This window comes from Diadema antillarum, unplaced genomic scaffold (assembly GCF_040938485.1).
Source record: "Diadema antillarum isolate AM-2024a unplaced genomic scaffold, OU_Dant_1.0 seq00000400_RagTag, whole genome shotgun sequence".
NCBI classification, from domain to species: Eukaryota; Metazoa; Echinodermata; class Echinoidea; order Diadematoida; family Diadematidae; genus Diadema; species Diadema antillarum.
Window position 1 is genome coordinate 66,578 of NW_027271391.1, and position 19,115 is coordinate 85,692.

Genomic DNA, 19,115 nt, shown 5'->3' on the forward strand with positions numbered 1-19,115 from the left:
AATACAGTTGAGAGATTGTCTAATGATGACTGTCACATGATGATAATAAGACTGCACCAAATTGGAAAAAGTTGTTTCTATCATGTTATCCCACAGAGATCCAAAACAGTAATCGAAGTCATACTTGCGAATTGGCAGAGACTAAAATTTAATATGAAAACACCAAATGCATAGCTAGATCAGGTATTATGGCAGAATCAACTTCCCTTGTATTGGAATATGTCAAACGAGTAATCTTCAATATTATACACAAACACAAAAGCCTTATGCATACCTCTGAAATAAGTGGAAGTTTCACAAACACGCACAAATCAGAAGCATTAAATCCAACAACCCAGATTGCTATTTTGAAGTTAATGTATACAATCTATGCTGTATGATATTTTAAGGCAATGCCTCACTTGATAAAACTCCTTTTATATCCAGATCTTACATGTATGATATGCAGGAACTACGTTCACTATAATACACTGTATGTACAGTCAAGGCAAGGATTGTGTTACCATGCCAATGCAAGGTGGAGAATTTATCTCATTCCAGGTTGCTGACAGTGGTGATGCCAGTATATCACTATGCTGAAATGGTCTTGACTCTCTCTATATTTGTGAGATTTCTCCTAAATTGTCACTGACCTGTTGTGTGTTGTTCTCTTTCCCTTCATCCATAGGATACAAAACATTTCTTGAGATGCACTCTCATCTAAAATGTGTAGCCTCCATTTTTCAAGAGCTCTGTTCCCACTCAAGAGGTTTGCATGTCCCTATACTTCAATCTGACTGCAGAAAACTCTTAAAATAAATTATCTTCTCTTTTTTTTTTCTCCCTTCCCCTACACTGAACCCAATTGAGCCCTGAACACAAACTTGCATTTTTGTTTTACTCTTTTGCTCTCTCTCTCTCTTTCCTGCTCTATCTATCCCCCTCCTCTTCTCTCTCTGGCACACAATTTATATCTCCCCCTCATGATTCCACCATCTATCTTGATTCTGTCTTGTCTCCACAACTTTTCACTTGTGTCTCTGTCCATTTAATGTCCTGGAACACACTACCTCTCCAACTCTTCTTGCTCCCTTCCTCTCATTCTCCTCCTTTCTTCAGTCCGTCTCCTTCCTCCCGATGCTGGCAAATTGGAGGCAGTAGAGTGGACTGCATACAAATCAAGTCCAAACTTCTCCAGAGAATTCCCTCCCTACCCTCTCGTCGTCCGAGGAAAGAAAATCGAGAAACAAGGGGAGCAGACATCCCTCCTGATTGGTTTCGTCTCAGAACTTGATCATAATTCGGCAAAGCAGTCGGTCGCCTCCCTCGATGCATGCAACGGCCAGACGACGAATTTAATCACTGCACTAATGGGGCGGAGAGGATGCGTGGTCACTCTCTGGTCAACTTGTAACACTTGTACTACGGGACGGCCCCTCCTTGCCCCTATCCCACCCCAGGAACATCAAATACAGCAAACGGGGGATCCCTTCTCTACTCCCTGAAATCTATAACCAGTTGAACCTCACATATTACCCAAGACATTTTCAAAATCTGTGATTAGATAGTTGGAATTTAACATTTTGAAGTACCATCTCTGAAGTACTTCATTTCATATCTTCATGTGATAACCTATATGATAAAATGAGATTTCCTTCTGTATAACTTGCTTCAGCATGATGGCATGTCTTCACAAAGTTTCTCTATAGGCCTACTTGACTCTCGATGCCTACACAAATCTGATTATTGATAAGTACTGACAGAAAAGTAATGCGTTCTAGAAACTTTACCCCACCCCTCTCTCTTTCTCTCTTAGAGGTGAGACCTAAACCCCTCTCTGCAGATTTACATGGATTAACATTATTTTGATGATTATTTTATCTTATTGACATAGATCAGTACAAGAAAGTCAATATTAAGAAAAATTCCCTAAATTTTCTTGTTTTGTATTTTCAAATGACGAGAACCAGTCTTTAGCTGTTCAAGAAGTGCAGCCCATCATCATGATCATTATGATCTTTAAAAGATATTATTTTCTATTTAAGTTTTCTGTGAAAAAAACCTCACCAATGACAAGCAAACAAGGCACAACTTCTGTTTTCTATAATCAAGAACCAGATAATAAATTTCACAAAGAACTTCAAAGTGATTTAAATGACTATGTCAACATTACAACTATATATAGGCCTCAGTGATGTAAGTAGAAACTTCATCATTTTATGATGCCCACATGAATAATCTACAATTAATCCATGAGAGTGAGACATTAAAAGGGGTAGTATGTTTCAGTGACAATGCATCCTTGCTCACTCTGGGTTTTAGATTATCTCTTGTCTGCAAGACCTTCATGGTAAACAGATCCTCATCCTGGTGGATTATGGGATCATCCCCTTGAGGTCTTGTGTGTTCTGTAAATCTCACTTAAATCAGTACATAGATTTGAGATTAACATAAACTCATTTATCATTCACAATTCCTTGAGAAAAACCAACACATATGTACAATGTAGTTTGCTTATACCTTGCAGCACAATATACTTAATTGAAAGCTGGAATGGTCACCAAAACTGCCTTAGTAAGAATCTGTTCGACACCTAATGACAAGAATGCCAAAAGCTCATTTGACACGATTACTTGCCAGAACATTATCTATTTTATTCCAGGTTTTCATGACATACCTCATTGTAAACAGTAGTAGCCATCATTTTTCAAACAAAATGTCAAGCAGGAAGGGGTGGTAGTTAAAGGTCTTGAACAGACATCAGTCCATCATAAAATGAAACGAAAAAATAATGATGACCAGAAAACAACATCAAACTCATGGTTTTAGAATCATGCTCTACCGAATCTTATCTGCTTTTTCTGCTTAGGACAGCTGAAATATGAGTAACAAATATTATCTATATACACATGTATATTATTACTTTTTTCTGGCCTTGGAATACTATACTGATTGCACGTTTGACACTGTCTGACCTGAGGGCAGTTCAAGTTTAGCTTTAAGAATGAGACAAATATTTGTCTCCTCCTTGTTTTTTCCATACTGGTCACAATCATCAGATGGACCTGGTGGCAGCTGAATAAACTAGAATGTCTCCGCAAAAGAAGGTCGCTTCCTTTCAAGCTTGAAAGTAATCATCAAATTTTTGAACAACAAGGTTGCTTCCTTTCAGGCTAAGAAAGTAATCACTTTTGTTTAGCAAAATGAGGTTGATTCCTCTCAAGCTCAAAGTAATCATCTATATGTCTTGCAAAAGATACTATGTCTTGCAAAAGAAGGTTTGCTCCTTTCAAGCTTGAAAAGAACCATCTTTGTTGTGTCATAGTGCTGAAATGTTCCCCCAAAGAGAGTTCAGCAAAGTTTTCAAGCCACAAACTGTTGTACCACCACCCACCCCACCCCCCCCCCCCCGAAAAAAAATAACAATAATAATAATGATTTCAAAGAAGTCTTGTCATTCTTGGTTGCTCGTTCATGCTCAAAAGACTGTAAGTCAACGGCTGATCACTTCCATTCATAACGTTTCCTGATTTGTGGCATGTTTGCCATGCCGTGACCTTCACGGTGGCTTTGACTGTAATCAGAAACAGGAATGACCCTAGCTCTCCCAGCAGAACTCGAAGAGGGTGAGAAGGGCATGATGGAGCAATGTTAAACAAGAATGTGCACTTTTGGGTGTTTTGAGGAAATGCTGTTTGGTAAAGAAATCACTGTACTCTTGGAAGTAGAGACATGGTATAACAACAAAGAGAAATAACAAGGAGATGATTGACAGCACCAATAAGCCTCAAACCACAAAGAGAACCCCAAAATCGCTTGAATTTAGGTTCTACACAAAGACGAGGGTTCATCAAACATTTTTGACAGAAACAAAAATCAAATTGATATTCATTCCTTATACATTTCTTGAAAGGAGCTTATGTATTACTGTCACCTACAAAATCAAGGTTTAGGCCGATTTGGATAATTCACTGTCATACTCATAGAAAATAGAAATTTCTTTCTAAGGGCCTCATAATTTTGAAGGACCAATCAGAGATTGGGTTGGTATATAGCACGATGACAGGTTTCAACTTTGTGAGGTACCTACAGCTCTTGTTAACTTATGGGATATTAAAAGACTCAAGCATGACAGAAAAGGAAAGAAAGAATGATAGACAGATAGATAGATAGATAGATAGATAGATAGATAGACAGATAGATAGATATTGGAAGACATATCAAGAGACGGGGAAGGGAAGTGGGGTAGAGAGAGTAAGCAGAGACGCTATGCTGGAACATAACGATCTGATTTTGTGTACCGCATCTGTCACCACATGGGTACTTTTCTCATTGGGGGGAGGGGGAAGGGGGGAGGAGGGGAATGAAATATGGGGGGAGGGGAGGGGAGGGGGAGTGAAATATGGGGGCATAGGGGAGAGGGTATGCAGGGTATTTCAGTATTTCATCCATTGTTGACCTCTGCCATTGATAGCCAGTCAGCCCTCTGCCTAGCCCAAAATCATATCCACCATCAAACCTCAGTGTATATTTTTTCCACAGGACCTGCGTCACACCAGAGAGTCAGCATCGGTGCAAGCTGTCCTGGGATGCCCACGGCCACAACAAAAATAAACCCAAAAGTTTCAGCACTTGACAGCTGGCTTGACTTATGGTCCGCCCTCCCACAAAATGTCCCTGTGCGGAAACTTGAATATATGCTCCATAACTTGGTATTGGGTCTCGATGTTAGCGAATCCCCTTGTGGTGAGTACTCGGGGACTCCCATGCCAGTAGGAAGTGGCGTGGTATAAACTTTCACAGTTGCCATGACAACCAACATTCCTCGAATCATTTCCACATGTCTCATCCGCTTCCTTCCAAAGCTGCCATCTCTACTCTAAACATCAATCCACATCAAAATGCTCATCCCTCCACACCAGAACATGAACGTCAACTAGAAAGCCTTCAATCAAATCAGGAAGAGCTTCTCACATTCTGATCTTCTCCTCCGCTCCTGCAACATCTCATCACATGAGACACGACTTTTGGATGATTTCCGTTAGTGTGCTGCTAGACCAGAGCTGAGCTAAAATGCATCAGCAATCCCCTTCAAGATAAACAAATTTGGACCTCAAGGCCTTAACTGACTGAATATTTATGAGAAAATCACATCAGACTGAACCCCCCTCTCCCTGGAAAAATAAAGCCTTAATTTGCAAAAATGGCATTGTATATTTGTGTATATGGGGGGGGGGGGGGGGCAGTAGTGACTCAAAAAGATAATTCCACTCTTTCGCTCTCTCAGAAATGAGTCATGGTTAATGACTATTACTACACAGCAGGTAAATTAGTCCCTTTGGCCATACATGACACGGGGACTCCATTCCATGCTAATATGTGACATTGCCTAAAAGCGTACAGTCTGACAATACAGTCAAGTTTCATTAACAATTGAACCACAGTGTCCGATTCAAGAGACCAATTACAAAGCTTCATATGTTTTTATAACACACTACTATTAGGCCAAGTAAAAAAAGAAACCAGTTTCTCGTCCTCGCGCGCATCGATTTTGGCCGCCGCATCGATTTTTTTTACTATTTACTAATTTTCAAAATGGCGCTGAAAATACCCAAAATTCATAATTCTCGTCCCAGCCCGCTCCCCGCCCGCATCGATTTTCGATTGCCGCATCGACTTTTTTGATATTTACTATTTTTTCGGCCGCCGAAAAAAAAATCGACAATTTACCTACCAATCGTGATGTCTCATTTCTAATTACGCCTTGCGTCCTCTACTTAGCTGTACAGGACAGCTAGCTGTAACTTCTGTAGTGTGTATGTAATAACGCATGCATTTCATCACACTGCAAGCTTGGCAAGAAGGAATGACCCACAAAGCAGTCGAACTCAATGGTCGAACTGCAGTTGGATGGGCGCGCGCGGGCGGGCCTGGGCTAGGCGAGGCTAGCTGTGATGTACAGCGCACTCGGTACGTCGTGAACGCAATAGCGGCAACATTTTTGCGATCAATCGCTGATATTCCACGCATGTTTCGCGCATTGTTCGTATTTTTCCCGTTTCTCATATTTCAAGCGGATGAATTGTACTGTACAAATGCTTGTGAGGATTGTATCGAGTTTGTATACATTTTCATGTTATTGTGACTATGTGATTGTGCATGTGTGTGCAGTGTCGGAAGGACAATACGGTGCCGGTGCAGTGGCCGTGCCGCACGCCGCACCGTATTGGCAAAATGTGCGTACGCGTGATCCCCGAGGTCACTCCAAAATGAGTATTTTGTATTCACTCTTTTAAGAGTGAATATTTTCACTCGATCTTTTTTTAGAGAGTAGAATTATCAAATGGGTGTATCTACAAAATAAATAACTTTTCCACGGATTCTGGTTTGTCTCGTATTTCTGCGGGATACTTTTCTTTACGATGTAAATTCACGGACACGGCCGTGAGTCGTATCACCTGTAGTGTGGTATACAATCATTCATCATCCAAATGATGAGTGATTATCAAATGTCTTTTTAGAACATGAAGAGACATCTTTAAATGTTTAATGCTATATAATGCCATATTAGTATTATTTTGACATCCATCTGCAATTGTACGAGCCAGTTTCCAGTTGAATGTGCTTCATTATTGTACTGTGAAGAAATGCAGTTCTACACATACCAGCTGTGTGGACACAAAAAGTCACAAACACCAATGATGAATAAAGCAGTGTTTTGAATATCATGGAATTTATTTCAGTCGTACATTCTTTGTTGAAAGACAGGTTTTATACCTGTTTCACTTAATAGCACAATACATTAGAATTGCAAGTACACTGGTATCAGAAATGCCATTACAACACTAAATACCAGTATTAAGATGGTCATTTTCCCTTGACATCTGTAGTGGAAAGAAAAAGCAAATGTATTTCTGCATGCATGAAGTTTCATTTCAAGTATGGTACATAATCTATTTGTTTGAAAATGCAGAGTGCAGGCAAGACATACACTTGGGACCTGGTCTCTCATAACACAGCTACCAGAGTGATATTTCATTTCATAAATTGGATATAGAAAATAGTAAAGCCCTCTCTCTTTACCTTTCTCGGAATTACCGGAAGAGAAACACATATTACTTTCATTTTGACAATCCTCGAAAAAATAGTAAGATATCAAATAGTATGGACCTCCCTCATCGCCTTGCTCAAAAAACCCGGACGAGAAACTGCTATCTTTTTTTACTTGGCCTTATCATCATAAAGGCAAAGTGAATGAGGCAATGATATTCAAGCCCACAACTCTCCTACTGGCTTGGTTATTGGTATTATCACATGAGTGTATTATGGGTAGATAATTTAATCAACTAGTCAAAAAAAAAAATTATGCCATCTTCACTTTGTCATTAGATCTTCAATTTGCATCCATCTAAACCTATGGAAATTTCATGAACACTTGTGTGCAAATGCAGTGATTGTGAGTTGTGACTGTTTCAACAGCTAGTGTTTCCTGAAATAGATCTGCCCTCCATCGTCCATCCCCTTCTCTCATACCATTCATGTTGTTCCACACCGCAACGTAAGTCCATTCATGGCTGATGTATGACAGCGACTACATTAATCACAATGAAGGGAGATCATTTTGACAGGATGCGCCTTTCCATGGATCATGGGTGTTTATGCATACACACACTATGCATGTCTTGCCTCCTACTAAAAATAAACCATTGTACACAATGCATAAACAATGACACTCCTCATGGACACATCAAAGCTCGTTTCTTCCCCCTTTTGTTATTGTTTTTTTTTGGGGGGGGTGGGGGAGGGGCTACAAATCACTACACTGAGCTTGTGTTTGCACTTAGCGTTTACGTTATTCCAGCTGAGACTCGTGTGTAAAGTTTCATTGTCATGTAATATTCACTAGAAACTTCAAGAGTTTTGCGTAAATTTTGCAATGATTTAACTTTCAATGCGCGGCACTTCTTACACACCACCTGCAACATGAACTTCAGATGATAATGACCAGATCAGGTTGCTACTCCAAAAACTGCTGCCAGCTTCCACTCAAACACAACTACAAAATGACATAACTGTTTGATCAAAAACTATCCACTTTTCCACATGCAGGGCTGCCAACATTGGAAACTAGTTGAGAGTGAGACTCCCATAGGCCAATGCTATAATTTAGGAGTCAAAATGAGTGAGATCAATAGAAATGCATGCAAATGAAATAAAGTTTTAGAGTGAGAAAGGACCAAAATGAGTGAGTCTCACTCTCAATGAGTGAGAGTTGGCAGCCCTGCACATGGATACTGACTGTCACAACACATGGAGAAACTGACTGTGGCAAAACATTTATTTATAATCATAAGATCCATGACCATACACATGTACAAAGTGAAAAGGAAAAGAAATGCAGCACGACGTTAGAGTGAATAAATTTATACATCAAGCGCAAGACACCATACTGTGACAGCCAATAGGCAGGACAATATCATTATCAACTCAATTTCAAGCTGGATATGAGAGCAAAGATGTCACAAATGTTGGTGCATACAATCAAAACTAATTTTGATGGGTTACTTCATTCCTCATCAGATATTGAACAGACCCCCCATCTTCCAGATTCTGGCTTTGTTGTGCAATTTACATCCATCCCCCCGTAATGGCTAATTACGAACTGGACCGTCAATAAATCAATCAGAGTTTTCTCAGTGACGTAGATTGCTGACCTACTGCAGCCAAACTCAATTCATGGTCCTCACAGGTACATGTAAGTGTACCACACACATCGGCACTGATGCAGTTTCGTACCCCCTAAAGTAAAGAAACGTCATCTCATACATCATTCTGCATATGCGTACTTCATATGTGTGGCATATAAAAAAGGAGTATGAAACTGTGTACGTACTCATACATCTAGTCTATGCTGCTAGTTGTGGAATCATAACGATGATATTCATATAATAAATTAGCTCCAATTTACAAAACATCAGTATCAAGGCCAGTATTGAATTGGGTCACAAACCCTCTATACCATTTATGTGACAAGTGCGGGAATTTAGCCCCATCTTACCCACCAGAAGTCTCCTTTTCTTGGCTGGATGACACCACTAAGCCTTTTATATCCACATGGCACACACAGCTGGCTGAGACTGGACACGAGGATAGAGTATTGAAGCCTTCACTGAAATATTCCAGAGCGAGGGAGTTCGAAATCCACCCGAACAAAAAGAATGAACAAATGGCACAAGTCAAACCAGCTGAAAACTCGGGCAACAAATCTTGGGCGAGGGGGGTTTACAAGGGGTATAATTCCAACACTGGCAGCTTCTAGCTAGCTTCTCCCCCCCTTGATCCCTCCCTGAGATGCAATGTCACAGAGAAATGTCCGCCCGCTGGAGAACAGACGGACCGCCGCAGCAGAGTAGAGCAGGGCTAAGCCGGTGACTAGCTACTGTGGACAAGAGATGGTAGATGGATAGAAGCAGGCAGCCATGCATACTCCTACACAGTGAGAGGACTTTCTAGAGAGAGAGGGAGAGATGGAGAGAAAGCATGTCACTCTGTAAGATCCCTCCCTGTTCTCCACTCGCGCTCGCGGATCGCTCTCTTGCCTGGCAACGACTCTTCCCACTCCCATCACATCACCCCCCAGTCTTCAATATGATCCTCTGGCACAAATGCATCCCCAACTCCATGTAGTCTTCAAACACAGACCCCATTCTCTCTTCCTCCTCTCCTCCCTCCTCCATTATGCTGCATTATATGCTTGCATCATCCTCGCTCCTTCATGAAGAAAGAGCCAGGGGCATCAAATTCAATCAATTTCGTATCAAAGCACCATGCGCCTTCAACTGTAACATGTGCACTATTTTTTACAGTAACGAATGTGTTTCAATATCAACAAGCACTCTTCTTTTTTTGTTTGTTAGATAGCATTTTTTCCATCATGTCGTTGTCTGCTCATGGGTCGTTCATGAATAATTGATGATGATAGAGGAACATTCAAATATAGCTCCTGTCACTTTGGTCATGTCTAAATTTTTCCGGAATGATCAAAACATGTCTATCACTTGTGGTGTAGTGGCAACGCAGCTTTCACACACATTATTGTGAGGCCCACAAAGTCAGATAGAGTCTAATTTCATTAGGGGCATGGCAGTTTGAATTAGAAAATGAATAAATTCTGTTATGCCTGTAATTTGATTGACTCGTTGGATGATGTTGCACCCCCCCCCCCAAAAGCAGGACTGTACTATCTATCTTTCTATCTGCTTCAATAGCTGGCATGTTCATGATAAGCATTAATGCCTTTATCAGCCTACCCATGAATTCCGCTGTGAGGGTAGGCATTCCTCGGTACTAATGGTAGGGTATCCTGTACACCAACTACTTCTGATGTGGGATTCACATTTATGGGAACTAGCAGAATACAATCTCAAGATTTGCATGGGATTGAAATTTCAAGATTTTTGCCTGTGTGGACCCAAATATCCCACCAATTATTTGCAAATCAGCATTCCCATGCAAATCCCAAGATATCTTGTGGGCAATTCCGCAGTTAGGTGGACATGACATGGATAAAAGAAATGTGCCTCTTTATCTTACTCTTTAATTTAGGTATTAACTAATGCCATGGATGTTCACCAATCACTAAGGTCTTTCAAATTCAGTAGATTTTATTTTTCATATTCATTGATTTTGCGAGATCTAAAACCATCATTTAAAATGTACATGTGGGACTGGGGATGCTGAAATTCACTTAAATGCAAATTACAGTGGGTTGCTTTGAAATTTTTTCTTCAAATTTTTGCTAAAAGGTAAAAGATGAATACATTTAAATACTCCAGAAGTCATGTGACATTTTGTTGATTACAAAAGGGTGAAATGACCTGCGGAATTACTCCGGACAAATGTAACGTTACTAACCGTAACGTTACTAACCATGCATTTGGGGTCTAGCTAATAAATCATCGGTCGAACTGCTAAAAATATTTGTGTGAACATTTGTCATGATGCAATAATTGAAATTAATGCAACATTTTGTTTTAAGTAACTTGAAATTTTGCACACTTTTTGTTTTAAGACATTGATTTTTTTGTCATGTCCTTTTTTCGTAACGTTACTAACCAGCCCTTTTAGTTGCCATAGCAATTCTAATATTTATTGGATTGTACTCATTCTTTTCTATATCATAGACCTAGGAAGGATGAACATGTTTTAAAATGATTTTGACTTGAAATGAATAAATGGTGATTTAGTAGTAAAAATAAATATCTAAATTTCTTTAAATGTAACGTTACTAACCGCGGAATTGCCCTTGTGCTTATTCCTGAATTATCGCGATAATTCGCCCCGCTGTGTTTGTGTGAACGCTGGACCAAATAATCCTGAGATTTTACGTCCCAATATTCAGAGCGCACATCACATTAGCGTGTGCAGCACAACAGCAGTGTGAGCACCATGCCACAAAAACAAAGGGCAAAGAGAAGCGCACACAGTGAAGTATGCTGTGTGTGTCAATTAGCTGGATACTTCTCTCCAAGTGAGCGCTAACAAAATATCCAGAGATATGAATTGCGATTGTTATCCCACTACTTTGTATGTGTGAATGTGGCTATTGTATCTTTCTGACTTAAATGCTCACGACATAATTTTTCCTTCACGATCCTCAACAGAGGAATTCCATACCCTGTTTCCTGGTTAAGGATTCATTGAGTAACCAAAAATATGCTGTCAATTATGTTGTCGTTGTTGAGACAAATAACAGCAGGATGGGGTGTAATCATGTACCATAAGAGAGAAAAACTGTTTGGTTTTTCTTCTCTTTTTTTTTACTTCATGGTGCATATCAGGTAGCCTAATCATTTGGAATGTAAAGGATGTCTCCCATCACAATGCAACATTTACATGACAACAGAGCCCCATGTCCCTGGCTCATCAAATATGAAATTTCTGAACAATGGGTCACACAAACGGAGCAAATGGAAAGAGTTGACCCTGAAAGACAGACAGAGAGATATGCAACCTAACAAAGGAGAGCAATACCGAAGTGACTCGACAGTGACATCTTAGTTGACATTTTGTATGAGAATGATGACACGACATCTTCGAATGTTTATCTTAAAATTTCAGCTATAACACATTTCTCTACCCCCCCCCCCCCCCCCCCCCCCGCATTGTGCATGGGAACGTTTGTACGTGGTATGGATGCCAATCAGCTCAATGGAGCAGCCTCAATAAGATTATCATAGATTCTTGAAATACAAAAAAAAATCAATCAAACATGAAAATGGAGCTTTTTTCATGGTACCATTAAACAGAAATTGCTGAATTACCTTGTATTTCAATCATGATTCAATAGGCTGTGAAACCTGATGTAGTGTTTTTGGTCACCAGACCCCGTCAAATCTGAAGTTGGTTTCAATTCAAGGATCAGACATGGAAAGTGGAATAATTCTAGGTCCTGTAGGATGTTTTCTTGTAAACATACTCCAGAAACCTGGCTTTATAAACCCTTACTAGGAAATTTCAACATCTGATGGTTGTCATGCAATGTTTATTGTTTAAGAGCTTCTACCATGATTGGGCATGTTAAAGTATAATTTGAGATGGTTAAGCATGAAACTGTATTGAACATGAGCTTGCGCTTGTTTCAAACAAAACGTACGTACTGCAAATCCAGAAACGTTGGTGGGGATGAAACTTTCACAAACTGGAGCCAATGGCTCTTTTTGCAATGTGAAATATGACTTGCCACTGACATTCAATGCATTGTATAGATGAGAATTTTTGCATGCATTTTACTTTTGCAAATTTTGGTTACACAAGAAAATCATGAAAGTTTCATGTACGTGAACATTTCTGGTTTTTATTACAGTTCTGCGCTACAAACTTGGATGATAAGTGTCTGAACAGAGACTAGCTCTGGTGGTGAGAAATCTGAGCCAAGAACATTTCCCTAGCAGTAACTGATGCGGCAATATGCTGCAAAACGTAATGGGTAGTCCGTGTCATATCACAAATCGCAATGCAGGCCAAGCAGGTGCATTGTGTATTGAGGGGAGCTGTGTGTTTGTGAGTTTGTGTGTGTGTGTGATGTGTTTATGTGAGTGTGTGTTTGTGAGTACCACATTCCAAGCAATATGACTCATGCTCCATGATGGACCAACTTGAAACTGAAGTCTCCAGGCTCCCTGGAACAAAGAGACGACTGTCCTACTCCCACGACACATCTCACCGTCTCCATTGCTACCTTTAGAATGTTTTGCAAGAAGGCCGCTGATGCCAGCCAGAGCGGTTCACGGAGGAGCAAGAAGGCAGTATCATTGCAACATCAGAGACTCATTCAGTGGGAGAATTCACACCACTGTGACAAGTGACAAAAAAACTCTTCTGTATCAGCACGGAGGTGACCTCCCTGGTATCAGTAATCATTCCAACATTTGGTGTATTACATTTCAATACTTTGAACCCTTTAAAAAGAAAGTACGCTCTTAAAAATAAAATATCTTCTTGATTTCTCATTGATATGGTGGAAAGTGCTGAAGACACAATCATCAAGTATCAGAACTTTCATGGGAATATTTATTTTTCCGAAGAATAAGACATCACACGATGCTTTTATTCAAATCCTTTCTATGGCTTCCAGTACAGTATATTTGGTCTTCTTGCATAATATATTCTGAAATAAACATTGGCAGGCCCCTACAGCTTCACAACTGATACCACAGTCTTATTTTTATTGCCACAAAATTATGACTTAAGACATTTTGGCTCTAACAAGGTCATAAAACACATAGCTGGGCCGCTGGGTACAAGGCTACCCTTGTTCCTAATGTCCATCTCTTTAAAGGGAAGACAAACCCTGGCTTTTTGGCTCACTGTGAGTGTTCACAGTATGCTTACTGACACGTTTATGGTGTCTGGCCTCTTGTGAATGAATATTAGTAAAGTTATTCAACATTTTCAAGACCATTGTCGTCTGCTTCTTTGCCACACTGGAGTCCGCCATGCTTTCAAGCCCCCCGCGTTGTGATGACGTTTCAGAGGACCACGGACTGAGGGGCGTCGATTGGCTATTTCAGTTTCCCCTTATCCGTAGTATATTCATTACAAATTCCATTTGTTTCTACCTTAATTATATTTTTTGCAATAAAATAATATTTTTAGAAGGTTTGTAATTATTTAAGGGTTAAAATAATTAATAAATTGTAAATATTTACTTTCTTGTGCTTACAATCATTACTCTGTTAGATTGGCAGCTTCAGGCTCGGTAAACAATGTTCGCTACCGATCCCACGTAGTCTCGATATTTCATACCCGTTTCGTGCTACTACAGTGCATGCATGCACAATCATGCAGCAGCAGTGGTGGTGACGCCGACGTGCATGTAATCCAGTACAAACAGCGTGAGCGCGAGCTTGCATGCATCCGACACACGCTGTTCAACCAAGCAGTCAAGTCGCGTCGCGCATTATGTACTGTCTGTACACAGTTAGCTTTGTTATACACACACACACACGTCTCTGTAGCTACATGTATATTGCACGCTGTTGATTTTCACGCTGTTTACGTTCACGCCATTCCAGCTCGAGTTTTGTTTCACGGTTCCATCTACATTGAATTGTATATTTTGAATTGTATATACCGGTAAATAGTTTCCGTAATCCTTCACTGATGGCTGGACCAATGCCATACAATTTCGAACCGCAGTATTCTGCAGCAGAAATGGAAGCCCGTAGATCTACAAGTGGCAGGGATGATGACCCGCCTGCACCAGCGCCAGCGCCTGTCCCTTCTCCAAATCGCATGGACGGAAACTGGTGGTGCCACTGTCACCAATGCACTCCACTGGATTCCCCATTGCAGTGCCGTTGCTGCCATGAAGAGGAAAGTTGTCATCCACTGATGAAGGAAGAAAAATGTGAATGTATTACTCTTCACAAGGACTTTCCAAAGGTCTGTCTTGTCCCTGCAGTGCTGAGAGCCACACTGATAGCGCGTGGGGACATCAGGGGACACGACCGAAGAGGCAATGTGCCTGCAGTTCTTCCCAATAAGTAAGTCAAGCCAGACCATACACCATCCATGCCCTTCACTTGGCAATGTCACTGTAACGTAAGAAGTTTTACCATGATTGTTTGCGACTCCATTCTACTTCGATTGAATATGTGGCTTGATTTTGTTCATAATTAGAAAAAGTGAGACTGATTGATGATGTTGATGGGCGAGGAATTTTACTGAATCCCCCCCTCCCCCCACGCAGCATTACAATACAGACTCCAACCCCAAGCACCTTCTGATTTGGAGATTCTCCCGCCCAAAACCCCTAGCAAACGGGAGACTTCAAGTTGATGTGTGCGAAGCGCAACGTTCCTAGGGTTCTAGATGTTCTCTAGTGCTATCTAAGGCTTATTTTTTTCAACATACACGATGGCAATAAGTAAGAAATCCTTTCCACCGGGAGACACAGAGTCAGGGCGGAGAAATAAAATCTCAGTCAAACGGGAGAACGGGAAATTTTGCAAAAATGGGCTTTTGGCATGAGATCTCCCGTCGAAAACGGGAGATTTGGAGTCTCTGCAGCATACATACCACGACCGTACAAACACACCCCAAATAAATTATAGGGTCTTCTAACAATCTTTTTTTTTTCTTTTCTATAAAGTTTATCTTTTAGAATCTGTAACTTCACTATAACTAGTAAATGCAAAGTAACAGCTCTCTGAGTCTGTTGTATTAAAGTTGGAGCATTTGCTGAATTGTTTTTGTAAACGTACCGAGTGACACTCTTTCTTGCATATACAGTTGTACGACCTTACGAGGTGTACATACAAGCTGTACAAAGAGTACCAATGACAATGTAGGTGTAACACTCCCAGTTAGATCTATAGCACTGTTGCAGAGCTTTGTTTGTCTGCACAAGCATACATTGACAGCATTGTCCTAATAATAATTGTATGCATGCAATGTCAGTGGAAAGTAGGGTCCTGGTGGGACCCTTCTCTCCACTGACATTGCATGCATGGATTATAATTATTTAATTAGGACAATACTGTCAATGTATGCGTGTGCCTTCAAACACAGCTCTGCGACAGTGCTATCATAGATCTACACCTACATTGTCATTGGTACTCATTGCTACAATGTACGTTTATGTATACAGTGTACTCTCTGCTCCTGTTACATGTATATATAAGTCCTCTGGATGGCAATTTTCTTTTGTTTGTATCAAAATTTTGTTATAAGCGAAGAAATAAACAATTAAAAAAAACAACGACATAGACCTAATGTAGAGAGAATAATGTTGCGGCCTGAGCTTTTATTTTGTTGTAACTGGAATTTCAAAACCATGTTTGCTCTAACGGGAATGCACTAATTTAAACTTGGTGTCATATTTTTTATTATTTTGTCCAGGTCTTACAGGTACGCTGCCTACCGTATGTTTACTTATTGGGTACACTCCTACCTTGGCAAGGGCATACGAAAAGTCATCCCGGCATGTGCAGTAAAGAAAGTCAGAGGAACATTCCCAGCCCCAGACAACGTGTACACTGGGTTCCGTTTGAGTGATGATGGAGAACTTCTTGCAGTCCCAGAGGAGATGGCCATTTAGGACTATGTTGCAGTCAATTTCTTTTGTTCCCCTCCCCTTATTTTTACTGTTATTATTATTATTATTTTTTTTTTTTTTTTGCACGCACTTGGACAGTTTTGGACCTTCCATAGCAGCACATATGCAGCTGAATTTTTAGTGTAAAATACAAGGGTAGCTTGTGCATGTGCATGCACAACTAAGCAACTCCTCTTTACTCATAATTTTAGAGTCATTCTTTGAGTAAATTTTTTGATGTTGTTAATATACAATGTAAGGAAAGATTGTTATTGCCAGTAATTCAAGTATGTCTATACCATATGCTTTATTCTTTAAATTGCAAACTTTTGTTTGCAAGGATATGTATTGTCAGCAAACCAGTTAGGTACACCCAAAGATTTGTGTATAACAATACTTCTTCAGCCAGAAATAAACGCAGATTGGTACCTTTTAGGCCTTGTATAAATATACATTCCATGTTTTGTTTATGAATGGAAATGCTATTGGCTTTGTGTGAAATCAGTATGTGTAGGCCTATACCCGATACCAATTGAATAGTCATGTGTGGTAAACCCTCAATAAAAATAAAAACTTTATAAAAACATGTGGTAAATTTATGTATAACAAGGTAATTTTGCTAGCTCTATTTCTTTATGTAATTATGTTTTGGCTCTGATTATAACTTAAAAGAAAGACTAATACTGGTTTTAAATGTTTGTTTTTTTTAAGTTTGGAGGAACTACGTACATGCAACATGTTTTACATGTTATGATTTCTCATTGGAAAGAAAAAATGTCATTGTCAATAACTAAATGTATATCCCCCAGAAATACAAAATATTTGTCAGTGTGTATTTCCAGGAACTTGATGCAATTTTCATTAACAGTCATAATCACAGAACCAATGTAACCAAGTGATTGATGACACATAAGCATTGATTCAGATCAGTGTGCTACATGTATATTGATGCGCTTGTGCTCCATTGTTGTCCTATTCATCACAATCTCCTTGGTATAAGTCCTCGCAGTTGTGTGCCATACATGTCATAATTATGGACAGTTTTTATGCCTCTGCCGCAAAGTGTCAGCGGATGTATTATGTTTCAATGGTGAAGTACAGTGGAAACATGACATAAAGAGATCAGATATAACAAAATACCTGATATACAATGTAACAAACTAATTCCTCAGGTCCCAATGAATTTATTTCCTTTGTTTTCTATTGTTTATTGAATACTGATAACAAAAATATATAAAGAACAAATTGTCTTGGTCCTAAGGGTCTCATTATACATGACCGAGTTTACAATTTAAAATACACAAAAATCTGAGAAAAGTGAAAACTTGTACATGTACTTATTACTGGTACATGTACTTATTACTGGTACATGTATTGCGCAGGAGTGAAAATATAGAATTTAGTCCTGTTTAGAGTGCCAACTATTTTAATACTATTTTCTTTGGTCTTATGAATAACATGTATGCGAAGAAGTTTTCATTTACTGTCTTGAGAACCCCGAGGCTCTACTGTATGATTTTGCATTATGAAACTTTGGTTTTTGTTGTTGAGAAGAACCAGATTGGTTTTACCTTGAGGGAAGATGTTGTGCTTCCAAACAATCGTGAATGAATATGTAGATACAGGGTGGTCCACAACTTGAAATTTTAGCATGTTGCAAGCTCAGAATCTGAGAATATTGCAGAAATTGAATATGCGCGGAGCGCACACGATGAGTACTTAGTAGGCAATATTTTGCTGCTTATCTCTCTTTGTGCTGCTTACATTCAATGTTCTCTCTCATGTTTTGCACACAAATATCTAAAGTACCTGGTAGTTTGATGTTTCTTACGTTATGCACATGTTTTGCACATTTTTGAATACTTTTACTTTTAGCTTGTTGCAAATTCTTGAGGATGTTGCATAGCATGTTGCTGGCTTTTTAGGATGTTGCACAAGAATTTTAGCATGTTGCAGCGACATGCTAAAACCCCTCGTGGACCACCCTGAGATATGTACAGTACATACACATGTACAGTACATGTACATGTAAATGCTTTTAAATATGGAGGGACACTTCGTTAGTGCTCATATTTGTGATGTCCATTATTGTAAACTACTTTTTATACAGTATATAATAAACCTTACTTCAATGTAATTTCCTTGAATATGGTAATTTTGTACAGCGTTACATGTATGCGAGAAGATTCTGACCAATGTGATTGAGGTGTTGGTGGATATGTTTTGGTTGTGCATGAAGAACAGCAGAATCTCATCGTAAAAATGTGTTCATGCAGGTGTACTAAGGAGTTGCTATGAGAACTCATTGAGAATACAGTGTACATAGTATTTACAGTGTAGGCCTACATTCTTGTAAATGAACTAGGGAAAACACCTTGCATGTTAGTTTATTCTATTTTGTATAGAATATGGTGTCTACACTGTTCAGTTGTACATCATACCAGTACTTTCTACCAATACATTTGTACAGTTCATTCATCAAAACGTTGCAGTGGTACAGCTAAGCCCCCTCCCCACCCACAAACACACATCACTT

General features: G+C 39.6%; 1 protein-coding gene across 4 annotated transcripts in view; it reads right to left on the reverse strand.

Annotated features, from left to right (window-relative positions):
* LOC139732126 (dystroglycan 1-like) overlaps positions 1 to 19,115 on the reverse strand; it is a 138,230-nt gene that overhangs the window by 50,597 nt on the left and 68,518 nt on the right. For 2 of the 4 annotated variants that reach the window (XM_071642999.1, XM_071642997.1), the window contains exon 1: positions 9,038 to 9,221. The exons of 1 other annotated variant lie outside the window; for it this stretch is intronic. The gene's annotated coding sequence lies outside the window, so the exon portion shown is untranslated. Of the gene's footprint in view, positions 1 to 9,037; positions 9,222 to 19,115 lie in introns of those variants that run through there. One more of the 4 variants, XM_071642996.1, reaches the window with a different exon arrangement.